The following is an 18,753-nucleotide window of genomic DNA, read 5'->3' as shown; positions in this document are numbered from 1 at the left end:
ACCACCTCTTCCGCAGTGACTGAGTCGTCCAGGCCCATAATGCGCAGATCCGCGCACTTGTGGGGCCTGGAGACTCGGGCGTCGTCCGCACTTATGGACGCCCTAAGCCTCTCGGCTAGAGCGTCTGCGGCGGGCCCACTGGCCGCTCCTGGGACCTCCAGCATTCGGGCGCAGGTTGCGGTCACCCTGAGCCGGAGGCCGGAGGTGATACCCAGCTCCTGCAGGTTCACCGCCTCCTTTGCTTGGGCGAGCACGTCGCGGTACGACACGCCCCTTTTGACCGCGTCCGGCTGTAGTGTGACTACTACAGCCGCGTCCTCCGTCTCTTTTTCTTTTCCCCCACCACCTGCCACTCAGACTCAGTGGCAGAAGAGGTAGGGGCCGCAGACGGTGTCGGCTTTGGAGGGCGTTTCACCACTGGTGCCGACGACGGAGCCGGTGCTGACGTTGGCACCGGGGGCCTCTGCGCCTGGACCGCCCTTGCGGTCTTGGGCTTTGGCTGAGCGGGCGCCCTCCTGGTCGGTCCGTTCGGCGCCGCGACAGGGGGCTTGCTCGGCGGTCCCCTTCTGGGTGGGGGTGCCGCTGCAACCGCAGCCGCATAGGAGGCCCTTTGGGCCGCTGGGGGCTTCGACGCCGCGAGGGGGGGGCGCAAAACCCTGCCCTCCAGGACTGAGAAGCGAGCCTGGAAGGCCGCCATCTCCTGACGGACTAGGGTCAGGATCTGGCTCTCAGCCGGCGCAGTCTGCGCCTGTTGCCTGGTCCCGCCGCGCTCCGCCTCCTGCTCGCGCATCTTAGCGAGGTCCGCCCGGAGACTCCTGTTCTCCTCCAAGAGAGACTCCAGGGCGGCCGTCAGACGGGCCACCTCCTGCTGCAGTTTGGCCAGCTCGCTCACGGGAGCTCGGCCAAAGTTGCTCACCGCTGCGGCGGTGATGGAGGCGGTGGCGGCCTCAATGGCGCCGTCCTTGCTGGCCTTTTTTCTTTTTAAGGCCACCTGCCTGATGGCGGACTCCACCGTCTTCTCGAAGTCCGCCCTCCGCTCCCGGTCGGAGCCGATGGCCGACTCCTCCTCGGAGGAGGAGCTCAGATGAGCCGCTCCTCCGCCACCCCCAGAAGCCCCAGCGGACCCTTCGCTGACGGGCCTCCTGGCGACCTTTTTGGCCGAGGCCCCGCGACCACCAGAGGAGGACCCGGGGTCTTCCCTCCTCCTCTTGAGGAAGGCGTCGGCCCGGTGGTCCTTCTTGTTGCGGGGGAGCTTAAAACCCCCCGCATCCCCCTCGCTGGACACGGACTCGGATTCCGAGTCCTCATCCCACTCCTTTTCGTCTTTTTTATTATTAGTTTTTTTTAAGTTTTGTGAATCCATATACGTCCCACGAGTATGAGAGCAAGTAACCGTCAACCCCGGCAGTGGCCTCATACCGGGGCAAGCCTACATACTGTTGGGGGCGGCTGGCCCCAACAGGTGGGAGCGCTAACGACCGTGTCCCCCACGGCCATTCATCCCCTCGCCGCGCTCCCGAAACTTGGGATTGGGTGGTTTTTTATCTAAGAGGTGTCCTTCCTCTGGGCCGGGCGGTTAAGCCAAGCCCTCGGCGGCGGCATTAGGCATGCCTCCGTCTGCTGTCCGGCCATCCCGGCTCAGCAAACCCGCCAAAAGGTTTGCTCTTCGTTGTACGAAGAGCAAACGAGCGCCGCGTCAGTGCGCCTGCACCTCTGCGGGTATGGCCGCATCCTTGCCATGTCCACAAACGTCGACTGGTCAGGAGCGGCCCCTCCCTGGGTCCCTCTTTGTCTGGCCTCTCCCCTGAACCTTTCCGGCATGAGTATCTCTACCGGCAGAGCTTCAGGATCATTGAGGCACGCAAGCCCCACCACGACGACAACGTGGGGACCCCCTCGGTGGGGAAGTACCAAGGCCTTACGATTTTGTTTCACGAAACTTGAGTTTTCCATTATCTCATGGGTACAATATATTTTGTAGGATGAAAAGTTTCTCCTTGCAGCGTCGCGACTCAAAATATAGACGCAACTATTTATTTAGTTTTAATACCTGAACTGCCATTTTTTAAAGTGAAAACCAAGTCGAAGTTTTCTAAGTATTGCGGTATTATGAGTTGACCCAAAAATAGCCTACGCGACTCCATCTTCATCATTAATCGGAAGGAGAAGGAATAAAAATTATCCTTCAAAGAATATACCTCTATCCGTGTGTCCTGCTGTCACGTCAAATCTACTGAATATATTTAAATGACATTTGATACCTATGCAAAGAGTCTAGAGCCTAAAAAGGCTATGGACTACTTTATATCCAGGTGCGGGTAAAAGATCCCTCAGGACGCGGGTAAAGTCACGTGGAACAGCTAGTGATACATAAATCAATTTACCTGCGATAACAGGTATCGACACCCTACTCAGAAGCTGTGTATGTGAAATTAAATGAAACTGTCAGCTGCAACAACAAAGATACGAACTTTCTGGAACAATACCAATCAGTGGCGGCCATTTTAAATAATATTGATCGACAAAACTGTAAACGATGTGTGGGATATTGGGAATTTGTTTATATATCATGAATTTTGTTTTATTTTCTAGTAAGTAATTAATTAAGCAATTCCTACAGAATAAATAAAACTTTTGATAAAGGACATAGGCTACCATTTACCCGGTTATGAGAAGGAACAAATGTCAGTCACACTCACTTCACGCGGAGCATTTTTTATAAATCAAAAACAATATCGCTTAAAAATTAACTACAAAGGTATACTAAAAAAAACTTCAGTACCGCATAATTACTGAAATATCGTAGATAAAACATCTGTATAAGAACATACAAAATTACCAAGCTAGGGCTTTGACAAATGAAGTCACACCCCTCCTTACTTTAAAGCCGTCATGAATAAGTTTAGATTTAAAATATTATATTCTGATATATATTCTGATGTTTATTTGTATCAGCGCCAGGAGTAGATAGTTGTCTAAGTATTTACTTCATATCACCATGCCTCGATTTAATATACTCCACATTGATCTTGTTTTTCTAAATAGGTCTTTTAAAGTCTCATATGTATGACAGGTACTTCAAGCTAGTTGGAATAGCACAATTTTGGCTCAAAGATCTCAAAGATCAAAATCTATACTAAACATATCTTTGATACAGTTCCAATATGTTCCACAATACATGAAACATATAATCAATGAGGTAGGCAGAGAGAGAGTGAGATAAAATATAAAAGATCATTCCTTGGCTCATTACACTAATACAAATAATAAATAACTTTCACTTTGACGTACTACCTATATGTACAAATCATTAAAATCTGTATGTATTTCTGTCCATGTGTGAGTGAGAACTCTGTATCCTGGTGCTAATATGGTGCCTTACATAAGGAATTACATGCTCCAGATATCAGAATTATAATGAGCTAATACTCCTGGTATAAAACTTGGAATAACTTTAAGATATGTACATAATAAAGACTTTAAATTCTTATGCCGCTTCAAATCTGTTGGATTGTGAATACTATATTATACCTATACAACGGTAAAAGGAATTAGTTTAAATTGCTGTTTTAGTTAATCATTAGGTACATATTGGGATAAAGCAAGTAAAAATCTAATAATTCTAAACATCTTAATGATCTAATGACAGCCTTTTTCTTTTTGTTTTTCTCCGCGCAACAAAATGAAGAATCGAATATTGAGAAAGGGTTTTTAAATCACATACATGTTTTATGCTATTTTGCGGTTCCTCATTATTCAGTCCAAATCTTTAGAATCTCTAGGAAAACTCAACTAATAAAGAAACTAGCAGAACAAAACTCCTTATTCACCAACAAAGTACATAAGAAGCACCCATAAAAATGTTAGTTGCCCAAACTATGGTAGTAAGTTAAATAATATAACGTCTCAAGTCAACTGTAATTCACGGTTAAATATAAGCAAACTAACTTTATAATAACATGATATTTTCATATTTCCCCGCACTAACAACGCGGAATGATGCCACGGGTACAAAGTATGAAGTCTCGGACTTGGATACACTTGGGAAGTGGCCCAAGTTATAAGCAAAAAACGATTGAGTAGTTTTCAAAATTGATTAAGAAATAAGGGAAATAATGTAGTCTTAGCTGATTCCTCCAATAATTGTCTTGCACTTGAATTTTGAGGTAACCATTCGTGTTTAACCAATAAAAATACACTTTGGAATGACCATGGTGTAAACTAACATTTATTACTTATTTTATTATTGTCGTAAACACGGACAAAGACTAAGTATTTAAATGAAAAGCCATGGTAACCAATCTGAAGTAAACGCCAAAAAATTATGACATACAAAAAACACTTTTAATCGCAATTATACAAAAAAATCAAAACAGTTCTGCCACACTCATTATCTACTGAGCCTTTTCCCACTCTCCCACACTATTCAAGAAAAATATTTTACTCGCTTCTTCTCGTGGCTTGTACATTGTTAACAAAGTTACGCGGTGTATTCATACCAGTTTACTGGCAACTTTTAACTGGCCAGATGTGCCACAACCTCTTGGGTATGAATCTGATTTGCCTGCAGATTAATACGAGAGGCAAAACTTTTTTTTTATTTTACTACAGATGAATGTTCCAAGACTTCTTATACCTTGAAGAGCTTCTCGACTGGATGGTTCCAAAGTTTTACATTTAGGGGAGATATTTTTGTTTTTAATTTAGTAATAAATCTAATTAAAATGCTGTTACTTACGCTCGCGTTACCTAATTCAAGATGGCGGCGTTTAAGAAAGTTCGCCTTGTTTCTTGTGGGATTATAGAATTTCGTGTTTCTTTGGAAATAAAAGGTCTCAATATTATTCTTTTTTTATTTAGTAACTGGGCTTTGTAGTTTGTATTTATTTAATGGTATCTGCGATAATAAGTTATTAAAATAAATGCTATACAATGCTCAGAATCTCTTGGGCAAATTACTTACTGACTGAAACAAACATGCTAATTAAGCCAGCCCTTCTTCGTTCTCCTGAATAAAGTCATTATCATAATATGAAATCTTCAAAATATTCCTACACCCGTAATTGTAATACCTCGTACCTAAGCATGATATTCAACAACTTTCCCGATTGATCCCGTTAAAACTCTCCGGGGCGGGATTTTCACGAAATCGCGGAGTTTATACGGAGGCATCGATTCCGTGAGCATACAACTCGAAGCCGTAACGAGTGGTGTGTCAGGTGCCCATCATTTTTAGATAGAATTTTAAAAAATATTAAAAAACATATAGATAAGGGTAAAAACTTAGAACTACACACGTAATGTAGATAAACTCAAATTCTCTGGTGAAAGCACGACACACACAGCCAGAGTTACTTTAGCATTTAATGATATTAGTGTGAATTGCAGCGTTTGTACTACAATCCAATAAAACAAATAAAAACTACAAGACACAGCTAATGAACGCCCCCGAGCGCTTCAAACCAAAAAGGTGCAACTACGAAACGAAAACTTTTTAATATTACCTTCGTCAACATTAAAAAAATACCCGCAAAATGTGAAACGACTGAGAACATAGTTTCCGTCAGTTTACTCTAATTAAACATAACAAGAGTCTCATTTCTCCAACCCGACGCCTTTGCCTGGATTTAAGGTAAAATACTAATGAAGCAAGGAAAATTGTGCTACATTTCAAGTATTAGTTGAAAGCCGAAAAGTTATTTCCAAGTAAACTCTTGAGTCCTGGGCCCCGATTCTTCTAATTTTACTTAAGCGTCATACGATTCACGTTCGACTCGATTCGACTGAGGTCCAATCCCGACTCGATTACGATTGAAGCGTATGTGGCATTCCGCTATTTTTTCTTTGAAATAAACATTTTTATCCTTTTCTGTCATTCAATAATGAATCATTTTGTCTGCAAATGATTTACGATTGCAAAATGATTGTACAGCAAACTACCGTATAGACCAAAATCACCAAAATAGCAGACCAATCGCACACCAATCAAATGTCAATCGAATACGATTGGTCTTTTATTAATAGCAGAATGCCCGATATGGTTAAAACTGCTATTGCGATCATATTCGATTCGATTTCTATTCGATTTTGACAATATTAACTTAGGAGAATCGGGCCCCTGTTAAAATGTTGATGTTTATATCAAAAATTATCTTTAAGGAAAATGGTGGAGGATGTGTCAAAAACGTTACATTTTCTTGATCATTAGCAACCCTATTTCAATCATTTTATATTTTATTTTATCTACAAGTACAACTACATATATATAATTGATACTACAAGTATCCTGTAGGTATAAGTATGATAAGCAATAAACAGCTGTGTTGCTAAGAAGTTGGTTCATCGAAGCTTCTCGAAGGCAATTTTTGTAATCTAGTAACAACTGCTGAGGTGTAGGCGTTTGAAAGCGCAAGATATATGAACTGCACCGTACCTAATGACGTACCCGCAGCGAGTGCCAACTATACCTACGGCCGCGTGACGTATGTTGCTAGTGCTATTTGGCTGCAGCTCTGTCCATAATTCGGCACAGGTCGTGTCCTGAATGTGGTGACACTGTTTTTAAACTTCACCGTGGCTGTTCTGGAACCATCTACAAGCTTTTGCCAGCCGTTCCATCCGCGACCCGAATTCGAGCACACAGATAAGAAGGAGCCAATATCGATCTTGGACTTCGACCACTCAGATAAAAAATTGCCTATACTGATTTTTCAAATTGGACCAAGTAGTTCCCTAGCTTTATAATATGTACTGCACTAGTATACATTATTTTTTTCTGATTCATATCAAGAGTTGTTAACCTTATCATGAAAATGTGCTAATTCAATATCATTGTAATCTTCTTATATATAAAAATGAATTGCTGTTCGTTAGTCTCACTAAAACTCGAGAATGGCTGGACCGATTTGGCTTTTTTTGGTTTTAAAATGTTTGTAGAGTTCCAGGGAAGGTTTAAACGATACGAAGTTCGCGGGATCAGCTAGTTTAATATAAAAATTAAATAATGACAAAATTTAACTTTTTTAAAAGAAATCTTTTAAATTATGCCCAGCTAAAGGCAGTAACATACCATCTTCGTTTAGTAACCCCGCAACCCTAAACTATATCCTTGCACCTTTATTTGAAGAGGGTCTATATACTACTACGTAGGTAAGTATATAATATGAGTAACACCCAATCCAAATAGGAATGAGCACAATATTTATTACATTCGGTAGAACTGCTGGGTTTTTCTGGGTCTAGTCGTGTGTTTTTCAAGGCTTGAGTGTTAATGATGCGTTTAGAATGGCAGTAGGATTATTGTTTAAGTATCTGTAGGATAAATAGATTTAAGAGTTGTTTTGGAATAACCAAAAGGGTTTTTAGTTAGTACCAACAGCTACTAAGATTGGTAACACAATCTGGTATGATCCATACGGTTAATAAGTTTTCTTTTATGATGATTCCGCGACGTAATATGAAACAATATGTCTAAATATTAGCCCTTAAGTTTAACAGGTATTTACAGGCGATAACACTGATATTAATAAAATTAAAATAAAATTAAAATTCTACTGAAACCAGCAGACCATTTACACTAGAAATCTTTTCAAAGCTGAAAAACTCAGAGCTCGACAGACTGACCAAATCACCTAAAATCGTATACTACAACCTAATCCTAATTAGCTTTCCCACTAAATCAGGTAATTATGCAATTGGCCGGAAAATATACAAAGTCATAGGCTAATTGATTACAAACCCCCGCTGCGCTGGCACTCGCAAATCAAATAGATAGCGACAGATTTGCATAAAATTAAACTATAGCAACATGTTGCAGAAAATGGGCCAGAAGGTTCACAAATTCATCACCTGCGTAACCCTTTTACCATCTATGTTGTGGTCGGCTTTCAGACTAACCGTATGCAACTGAGTACCAGTGTTTTAAATAGAGCGACTACCTATCTCTTTATACCTATGTTTTGTCTTGGTAGGACTGTTTGTCAGACTTTCAGGCTCCTGACTACTTATAACGACTGTCAGAGATGTTCAATTGACAGTCGTCGGAGCCCACCAATGCAACACTCAGAATCTCGTCATGACAGATGGTCACTTATCCACATTAAGCGTTACTTTGCCGTGTGAACGATTGACCTGTGTGACTGTTATCTAACCACAAACAGCACTTGGATATTTGGATAAAATGTATAAAAAATCTAGCACAAGCTAGTTCAAACCTTCTGCTCTCTCCTACACAGTGCCACCAGTGTTTAGCTAGTGTCTAATTGTTGCTGTTAAATGTGATGAATGGGGATCAATTTGGTGCTTTAGTCCGTGTAGTTTTTGGTTAATCTGCTACTCTAAACGTTGCTGATGTAATACCGATCCCGGAGACATAGTGTGTTGAACGCTTGAAGCTGCATGCTTGGAGATAACCTGGTGTAGGTATTAGGTGTTCGGGAGTTTATTGAAACAATGCTGCGTTGATAGCAGATTGTTGTGAGGAAGTGCAGTTTGGTGTTGAGGAATTAGGAACGGTTTAAGGATGATGCTCGTTAGTTACGTGAGGGTTCATTCTGAAGGAACATGGAGGTTTTATTAAGGGGACATAGACGTATTTTGATGTATGTATTGCTGGTTATCTTAAAATGAATAATATGTTTATTGATCTGGTTCATTTTTATGTAACAAAAAATATAATTGTAAATTAAATAATTTTATCTTTGAAGGGCTCATCGTCATTAACTTCTAGGAGGCTTATGATCAACGAAGGGCTTCTACGGCTTTCTGCGGCAGTGATGATATTGATGACACATCTAAAACAAAGAAACAAATGGTTTATATAAAACTTTGTTTTGATGAAACATTTTGTACACTAGGTAAAATTACAAACTTGCAGCATTTTTTAGAGATATTTACTTAAATTAAAAACTAAAAGAAGACTGGCTTAGTTAGAGATTACTGTAACTAAAAAGTTTTGTGGCTCAGTCAGTGTCGGAATCAGGTGCACTATAAAGTTGCATAGCGGTTGCATAGTGCAGCCTTTTCTGTCTCGGAAGCTGTGTTACGTAACCTACACTCATGCTCTATTTTATAAGGAATTCTTTTGAAATTAGGTAAAGGAAGATTGTTAGATACTCGTAGTTACTAGTATATCAAAATAAAAATGACAAATTCATTGTTGTTACATTATAGAGGTACACATGTCAATACCGAGATTATAAAAGGTAGTAATAACATCGGAACTTTTATATTTTTTTATCTTTAAAATCTGCGGTAAAGTCCAATAAAACACATTACACACTAAGTATAAGGTAGAGTTATATTAACATTAAAGAGCCTTATGTATCTGTTTAACAAATAAATTATTTAGATTTGGTTGTGGATAATTTTGCTGCTAATTCTCACCTATTTCTAAAACAAAAAAAAAACTCTCCTGAAACTAAATATCCACTATAAAAATGCTCGAGTCATGGTGCACGCTGCAGTCAACTGCATCGGAAACGCCATTACGCGACTCACCGCGCGCTATCCTTAACAAATTGCATTACTTTCAATCCAACATGTCCCCGATATTTGTTGCTGTGATTTTTCTGTTTGACTAATCATTGCTTATTGGAGTTATTGTTTTTCTTTATTTTTATTTATAATAATCTTTTTAATCAAAGCTAAAAATAAGTTGGCAGGTGAGTGATGATGATTATTGTTTCAATAATAAGTAGTTTGAATGAGAAAGGATTGAATTTTGGGCCTAGTAGCTTGAAACCTTCTCAACAAATGGGTCCAAATCAATGGGGGCAAATCAGTCCTGTGGTTCCTGAGATCAAACGCATTCAAACAAATAAACTCTTCAGCCGTATAATATGTGTAGATTAACATTTCTTTACCACACGAAACTCACTTCATTAGGCACTTCCCCCAAAACACAGGTAGCCAATAACACCCAGTTAATATAATAATTGACAGGATTAAACGTATATCATCTAATTACATATCGCATTAGGCGACCTGTCAACTAGATAAATTTGCCCGGCTCGCTGAAACGCACATCAATTATTAATTGCGACAAAGATAATTAGTTATTTAACGAATAACATGTGTCTATTTTGGTGTACACCTAATTAATGTAATTGATTGTTGAGTTGATTAGTTCTTGTGTCTTATGAGCGCCTAGTACTTTGTCTGTGAAGATGAAGCGGTTTTTGGATTAGAAATACAGGTATTTCATGTTATTTATTATTTTTTGTTAATATCGTAAAAAATATACTTATACACAGAACCCTACAGTTTAAAGGTACATATTTCCACGATTCGACATAACTGATTCCCGTAGCCGGATGGTGACAAAAATTCTGTTTTAAAATGCAAAACAACTCTTTGCATTTTCGAAACACCTACATTAGTGCATGGAGACATGTAGAGAAAAAAAAGCCTTTTAATGTTTTAATTATTTTTCTTTATCCTTTTCTTAAGTTGAAGAGACTTTATTTCATGAGCTAAATAAATCACATATTCCTTAAAAACTATGAACGAATGTTATGGTTAATTTTAATACTATTCGAGGTTGGATTTACTGCTAGAAAATGAAATTAAAAAGCCGAGGGCTGCACTGAATAATTTCAAAATGCTGTTTAAAAGTTTCAGTGACGCAAAATTGTGATGTTCCGCGAGCTTTTTTAATTGAATAATATTTTTTTATTTGTTGTTGTACAGTTTTTAGCATAGGAAATTAGTCTATTCAGACGTCGTGAGTGTGCATTTGTACGTATTGTCTGAGGGATGGTCAGCTTTTCGTTTATGCTTGAGAAATTTCATGCATTTTACGTTCAAAATATATTTTTGTTCGCTTATTTTGAATACAAAACGTACATCATTGAAATATATCTATTTCTTAAGAAAAAACTAGGTTGAAAACGAAAATAAAGGTCATCAAATATTTTCTGTAGTCAAATAAACGCTTTTGATAAATGTTGGAACATCAACAACCAGTTGCTTAAAATCTAAATGAATCCGATTTACAAAAAAACATTCGATGGTCGATGTACATTATATTTCATTATTATTTTGTGTTCTGGTTTCATATTATTTGGCATGTATGTATGTATTTTTTTATAATATTCGTAGTTTTCATGTGATTTTCTTATTTGATTGCTACTTAATAGATGTATTTTCTACTTCAGTGTATTCAACTAAAAACCTAAGATTTTCAAAAATACATTTGCTTGACCAATGGAACAAATGGCTGAACTGATTTAGATCAAAATTAGTAAAGAGAAAGATACACAGCGAAAAATATAAGAAGTGTTGTACTTATTGTTCCTTTAAAGCGCCAGACAAGATTAGCTTCCTAAATTAAATCCCTTTAAATCTTGTCTTTCTAATTCCACCTCGTTGCTCATCCCACAAGTGTGTATGTCACGACATTTAGTTGCATTCTCTTGATGATAATATATATGCACTAGTACTACTGACATGCTGTGTTTGCAATTTAAGCCGTGAGACCGCAATGCGGGTTCCTGGCGTACTTAAAACTCAGTGTGAGATGTTCTCTCTGATATATGCTTCGTACACGGATTTTTTACTATTTATAGTGCCTAGCTTGTTATTTTCATCGTGGCTGTGGGGAGCCGCATCTGGTTATAGTGGAACAGACATTGTTTTTACTGGGAATGCATAATATTGCAGTGTGGCTACCATTTTTCTTCTCAAATGAACTGTGTTAGAGTATTGGATTGTTTTTGAAATTTTATGGGTTTGGAAATATTCTGTATATTTACAAACAAATGCATGTATTTAATTTACCCATAAATATTCCCAAAAAATAAATACTTTTTGTTTCAGTGTGTAATACTTGTTTCAGTGTGCACTAACAAGGCTTTTAACATCAAAGTTATCGACTATTTTTTTTTGTATTTGATCCCGGACCTATCCTAAGCCTATAACGTAATGTGCTATTCGAGATTTAACAGGTTATATAAATCGAAAAATCTACTCATTTCAATATATATATACTTATTCTATAACTTCGTCATTTTTTTTTTACTTTACATGTTATTCACAAACGAACTTATACGTTTTCTTTTGTTTTTTTGTTTATGACGGAAGACATTACACTACACGAATTAACCCAAGAAAGTGTAAAACTAGCATTCCTGTTATACCCTCTCAATTTTACATCCTCGGCGTTTATGTAACGTAAGTTCTACTCCCCAAACATAGTTAGAGACCCTTTCTGTAGCAACTTCCCGACGGATAAGCAGCTGACAATGTTTATCGACTGTTACAAACTTGGGAACTTGCCTAGCATAATTATATCGCATTAATTTAGAAATCTGAGTACACAACGTTTTAGCATAACAAATTTTGTTTTAGTAAATAGGTGTTGGATACTTTAATAATGTGGAAAGTCAAGTGTCTTTTTAAGATTAGAATGGTTGCTTGGTTTCTTTCTTCCCTTTTGTAACATTAATGTGGCCAAGACACTATAGCTACATACATGTTCTTCATTTCTTCCATAACAATAGTCTACTCTAAAAACTATAGTAAAGTGCGAAAAGTTAATAATCAACTAAAACTTTGGCATTAAAACATGAAAGCGTCATCAAAAATTGTGATCAAAGAGCCAATAAATAGTTTTATAGCAGCTCTTCATCACTCTTCGACCAAAATACATGCACTGGCAATAAAACGGTAACACACGAAGTGAACTCGGCAAACATGCTTAAATACACTGGCGTGCAAAAGTTTCGCCAATTACCAAGTCGGGAATTTTGCGAAACTCGATTCTACAAGTCGAAGATCGAACCGCTCCTTAGCCGTAATTAGGCAAACGCTAAAGACGGGCACAAACACAGCGTTTGACGCTATTTGAGTATCAAACTTTGGTGCAACGTACAACTTTGTATTGCACGCTGGTGTATATTGAATTAATCATTGAAATGCATTTAACACGGTGCATTTGTTGGTGTTTAAGTAATCACATTTGAATAGTGAATGAAGGTCTAAATGCCGGATAACGGGGTTATTACAGTTGCATACATATTTTGCACTAATTACAATTACCTGATAATTATATTTTTTGTACCTAGCAATGTAGTTTTTGGATATGCTAGGCATAGGTCTACAAACTCTTAATAAATGTAACCAGCTTTACAACAATAAGTATGCAACTGGAATCTGCGCCTCTATTTCAATTCCAAATGTGCTTTACCTAGTTAATTAAGGCTACCCAATTTCTGAGCACTATGAATAAATCTTTATAAGTAAATTCAAGATCGAAGACTCTTCTCAAAAAATATTTACAACGCTTTGAATTTACACTAACGGACAAAAAAAACCAACCACCCATCGTGGTCCTAACAAATGATTCTTAAAACCGCGTAGTATGAAGCAGCCCTTAGATCCTTAACAGAGTCGTGTGTTATTCATGAGCCAGGTGGCTCCTATGTGCTACACTTTTTGTATGTATAATTTTATTTTACGCCTGCTTCGCTGCCGTAATTTCGCTGTATTTAAATGAGCGTATATTTTTGTTCAGTATATATTTTGGATTCATTATAATTTCCTGCTTATGTTTGCTAGTTTGGAGTTTGTCTTTTTTGTTGGGAAATGAGAGGTTTTTGTCGTGAAGTGTTTAGTCAATGTTATTTTTGAGACTACTTTTTATTTTACAAAAAAAAGACAAACTCCAAACCGGGAGGTGCAAGTAGGTACCTATAAACGCTTACAACACAATAACACGCTTATAAAAATATTGTAATCAATTTTGGCAGGCTATAGCAGGTAATCAGTTAACCACTCTTAAGAACACATTTGACAACTTTTATTCAACATTTCAATTTTAAAAAAACCTGCATATTTATTATTTCAAAAAGATAAAACAACAAAAACAAACACGATCTCCAAAACCGCTGGACATAATTTCAATACCAAATCCACGTAAAGGTGTGCCCACACCATAAACATATCGATACAAGTATCGCGTTTATTACAATGCTCTTTCATGCATAAAACAGTAGGCCAAAAACTAATAAGAGTTAGTCGCACCTTGACAAGGGCCCGTGATATTATGATAAATAGAGAACCCTCGTCAGATGCTTGAAACGGAACGTTGTTCGAATCCTGTGCGTTGGATGTGGCAGAATAGATTGTTTTTTTTTTATTTGCACAGATGGGAAAAATGTGTTCTATATTATTTTTTCAAAAGTGAGGTGACTATTCTGATAGATGCAGCTTTTGATTTGTAATATTAAAACTGCCAGCTCAATCTAGATTCCTGATTATTAATACTTTTACAGGTTCTACTTTGTTTGGACTCGAAAGGCTCCGAAACCGAAGCTACACTCTTCTCGAGTGACTTGGGCTGTATTTTATCCCGGTGTGAGCAGTAGTTCCCACAGGACGCAAGCGAAACCGCGAGAAAACAACTAGTAGACAATGGGACATTGCTAAAACTGTAAAACGAAAGTTTACTAACATTACATTTGTATCGATTGAGACAGAACATTGTCACCCCTAACATTTTAAAGTACGTATATTATGCATGACGGTATCTGCTCATACATTCGCAACACGTATTCTATTAGTAGTAAAAATCAAATGGATAGCATACACATACAATAGGTGTATTTATAAACATCGTGCATACAACGTTGGAACTTTTGCTAAGTAAAGAACCAAGCTGAAAGAAGAACGTTGCTTCTTTAATTCCCAGAAGACATATAAAAAGTGTTCTTCTAAAAATAAATTCAGTGAGACTTATTAGAATATTCGTTGCTCTAAGGCGTGGGTTTACAGAAACTATAGTGGGTGAAGATTAAAACGTGAATAATATATAGGGAGCGTTCGTGAATGAATTTGAAGAGCACGTAAATAAAAATATTGACGCGCTGTCATCTTTGCACGGTATTGGTTTTTGGGGTTTGCAGATGCTCAGTTAGTTTTTATAGGTAATAATTTTGATGTTACTAGATGTGCATTTTGTTACCCTTGAACATGGCAATGAATGAAAGAATAAATATCCGAAGAACTTCAAAGAGTTTTTCTTTGAAAGAAAGGAGATTGGGCAAGAATGTATGAAGTTTGGTCCAAATGTCCACCACGAACGAGACCTATATAATCAAATAGTCCACTTAATTTAGAGTAACTTTTACTAAGAAAGTGAAAAAAAAAACAATGCCAAAAAAAAGTTATAGCCAAAAATGTATTCTTAATTTTCGGTAGTTTTTGTATGTTATCATTATTATTTTTTATTTTATTCCACTTCCATTTCCGCACTTTATCTAAAACTAAGATGAGCAAGACACATTTGCATATAAACAGCTCATATTTTTTTGCCCGATGGATGTACGAATCACTAACCAATTGAGGCTTGAATATACTTAGCGGTGCCTGGATCTAAGAAAGTTCTATGTAACTGGTGGTGTCTTCTCTCTGATAATGAACAATTCTATTTTGTCAGAAGTTACAGAAAGTACGAAAATCGAACATCACGAAAAGTAATTGAAAAAATGAAATTGAAAAAATCTATAAAATGTTTTATTTTATTTTGCTATAACTTTTTTCTGGCATTTTATTTTTTTTTACTTTCATAACAAAAAATGTTCTATATTTAACGGGCTATCTAGCCATATAGGTCTCGTTCGTGGTGGACATTTGGACCGGAATCGCCCATTGTCCTTTTGGCGGAAGATTTTCAATTTCAGGATTTTTTCTGTAAAAAGGAAGCATTAATAGTAGTATAAAATCGATTTCAAAGTACATAAAATTACAAACAGCATATTCAACACCAAAAAACATTTCCAAAAAAAATTTTTGGTCCATTATTGCGTCTATTTTGAGATAGTTTAGTGGCAGTCATGTCACTGAGCACGCAATTTCGTTTTCCATTTAGAGCATTCCAGTGCAGTTGTATTTGGTGCCAGTCGAGCACTGTGTGACACTGATGATGTTGGAGTGGTAGCCTGAAATGTAGCATATATTTTTTTCGTAGTTATGTTGAACTTAAAGTTTACTGAAAAAGGTCGAATTTTATGAGGGTCCATCCGTTTACAAGATTAAATAACTCCGTTTTGGAAATACTGGGTAGATTTTGTATTTTTATATAATTTACTGTCATACAAATCTTGTACGATAATTAAAAAAAACAGCGTCATACATACAACGTGAAAACGACGCAATTTTGGCGGACCTTCGAAAATTTCACTGTAATTCCTAAACAAAATATCCAAAAAGCTCCTCAAACAAGCTACTTAAAGTATCAAAAGCCGATCTTGCTTATAATATCGTATATCTAGCCGACATAGGGACACGTTACAACTCGATACCCACATAGGGACCCCAATCGGCCTGAAACATTAAACCCTAGGTCAGGGAGAAGGTTCGCAATAAAAATGTGCTTTATTTTACAGGTACCGATGCTTTTAGCTAGGACCTTGATCAATGAGTAACAGGGTGAATGGAATATTACGTGGGCTCTCTATCAATGTGTAAACATTTCGATTTGCAGTTACGTAAGTCAATATCTTTTCATGTCAGTTGCAGTGCCTCGTTTTGACAGGTCAATAATATTACCTGAATAGGGATAGTTAGAAAAGAAAGAAAGAAAATACATTTAATTACGTAATTGAGGACGCATACATAAGTACCTACATAAACAATCAATATAATAAATAAAACAAAAAAGGGCTAAAATAGAAAGAAAACAAACATGAGGGGGTAGTATGCGTCACAACCACGCAATACGGCCCTCGCTCAGCATGATGCTGCGACCCCGTGCGAGACAAAGTCCCAGCGCTGATTTTCAGCGACAGCCGAAACTAACGTTATGGCGTCCAACGGGTGATTATGCGAATATGTGTTAAATAAATTGTGTTTAAATATATATTAAATAAATAGTGTTTCTTTGAAGAATATAATAGAATATAATTAGTTTACTCCATATGATCAAAATACATGTGGTCGCGCCATTAATTATCTATGCCTGTAAACCATAGAGGTCAGTGCTGTAACTTAAACATCTGTCAAAAACTATTTCAGCTACTGAAAATAAAAATGTATTTTTAATGGCGACCGACGCTTTCGTACTTTATTATAAGAGGGTAATATGCTTTACAAAATATTGTATAGTGTGTATGTATCATACGAGATAAGTATCTTGAGCAACGAGTGACTAAGTTTTATCTTATCCCAGTTTGGGATCGTGCGAGGTGTTATAAAATATGCTTTGTCATGACGGTGGGTGAGTAGAAGTTACACGTGGATTGCGAATAGTACGTAGTAAGCAGCATTCAACTTTAATTAAAAAACAACATTTTAGTTAAATTAGGGAATATAAAAAGTAAGGAATAATAATGATTTAATTAAATTTAGAATTAACATTAAAATCGTAATGAATTGATATCACAGGTACATAAAAATATATGAGGACATAACAAAGAACACAGATGAAGGATATTTGGAGCAATATGAGCCGACACAGCCCCTCCTCCAAGATTGCTCAACGATCAGGAGCCACGCTTCTGCTACAAGTGTGCCTCCAATGCATCCCACGCCTCAGGAAATCCCTACACCAGCGCATGTACGCCATGACCCCGTAGGTAAGTGACAATACAAACAGTTACCATGCGTATCAGCCAGTTTGTTCCCTTAATAAATGTTTTTTAAGTAGGTATTTGAATGGTAACTTTGATTTCAGGCGTCGCAATGGTGGAGGGATATCATTCCAACAGCGTGTGGCTGCAAACTTGAAACAACCTCGGAATGCTATGGTACGATGCATTGGTACCACCAGAGGGCATACCACGGACCGGAGACCATGATCTGAACGGATGGGTTTCCAGGTCAACTTGCTATATAGGTATTCTGGTTTTTTTGAATCAATAACTCCAAAAAGCAAATTGGCCAAGTGCAGCCTCCTCCTGGCTGCCATCTTTAATATATCCAGATTATTTATGTACGGAGTCACGTGGCTTCTTCGAGGAATGTTTGTGCAGAACCGAACACAGGCATTTTGAATACGCTGTATAACGTGTTCTGTCCTAGAAAGAAGGCATGGTCCATACACTATATCACAATAGTTTAGCCTAGATAGAATAAGACTGTCAACGAGTTGTTTGCGCAATGGGATGGACAGGTACTTTCGTATTCCATACAGAACCTTCAGTCTATAAAAACAGTTACGCAGAACATTATTGATATGGGCCTCAAACCTTAATTCGGGATCCATAGTTAAACCCAGATTGCATACTAGCTCAACTCTCTCAATGCTCTCGCCCATGACTGTCAACGCAGGATTAGTGGTCAAGATTGTACGCACTTGGTTCCTAGAACCCAGAACTATAAACTTCGATTTAAGTTAAGTTAAAATAAGGAAAATATTTTTTAATAAATACAATATACCTGACCTGATATAATACCTGACCTGATATAAATATACCAACGTGTTCTGATTTCTATCTAAATATTAGAGATTAAAAGAAATTGGTCACCATTGTAGGTGGCATTTAGAACAAGGAGTATATTGACATAAAGATATAGACATGATGATTTTTTGCTGTTGGTAAGTACTTACAATAATTCTATTATAACAAACAGAATAGAAGTGAACTCCAAAGTTACAACATAAATGTAAGATCTAGCCAAACTTTCAGCATTACAAATTCAAATAAGTGCAACTGTCAACGTTCCTACAAATAAGATATTCTTGTTAGGCGTAATTCAAAATGTAGATACGGGTACCGCAATGCAGCATCTTCTCAAACTTAGCTACAATACTGC

General features: G+C 37.7%; 1 long non-coding RNA gene across 1 annotated transcript; it reads left to right on the top strand.

The window, feature by feature from the left end:
* The first annotated feature begins 16,609 nt into the window (after nucleotides 1-16,609).
* On the top strand, nucleotides 16,610-17,972 carry LOC124637070. The gene is made up of 3 exons (XR_006985175.1): nucleotides 16,610-17,215; nucleotides 17,383-17,573; nucleotides 17,672-17,972. It is a non-coding gene; the product is annotated as an uncharacterized LOC124637070 (long non-coding RNA).
* Nucleotides 17,973-18,753: the final 781 nt, after the last annotated feature.

Source organism: Helicoverpa zea, chromosome 15 (genome assembly GCF_022581195.2).
Source record: "Helicoverpa zea isolate HzStark_Cry1AcR chromosome 15, ilHelZeax1.1, whole genome shotgun sequence".
Classification (NCBI taxonomy): Eukaryota; Metazoa; Arthropoda; class Insecta; order Lepidoptera; family Noctuidae; genus Helicoverpa; species Helicoverpa zea.
The sequence above is the reverse complement of the archived record's forward strand: the minus strand, read 5'-3'. Positions and strand labels throughout refer to the sequence as shown.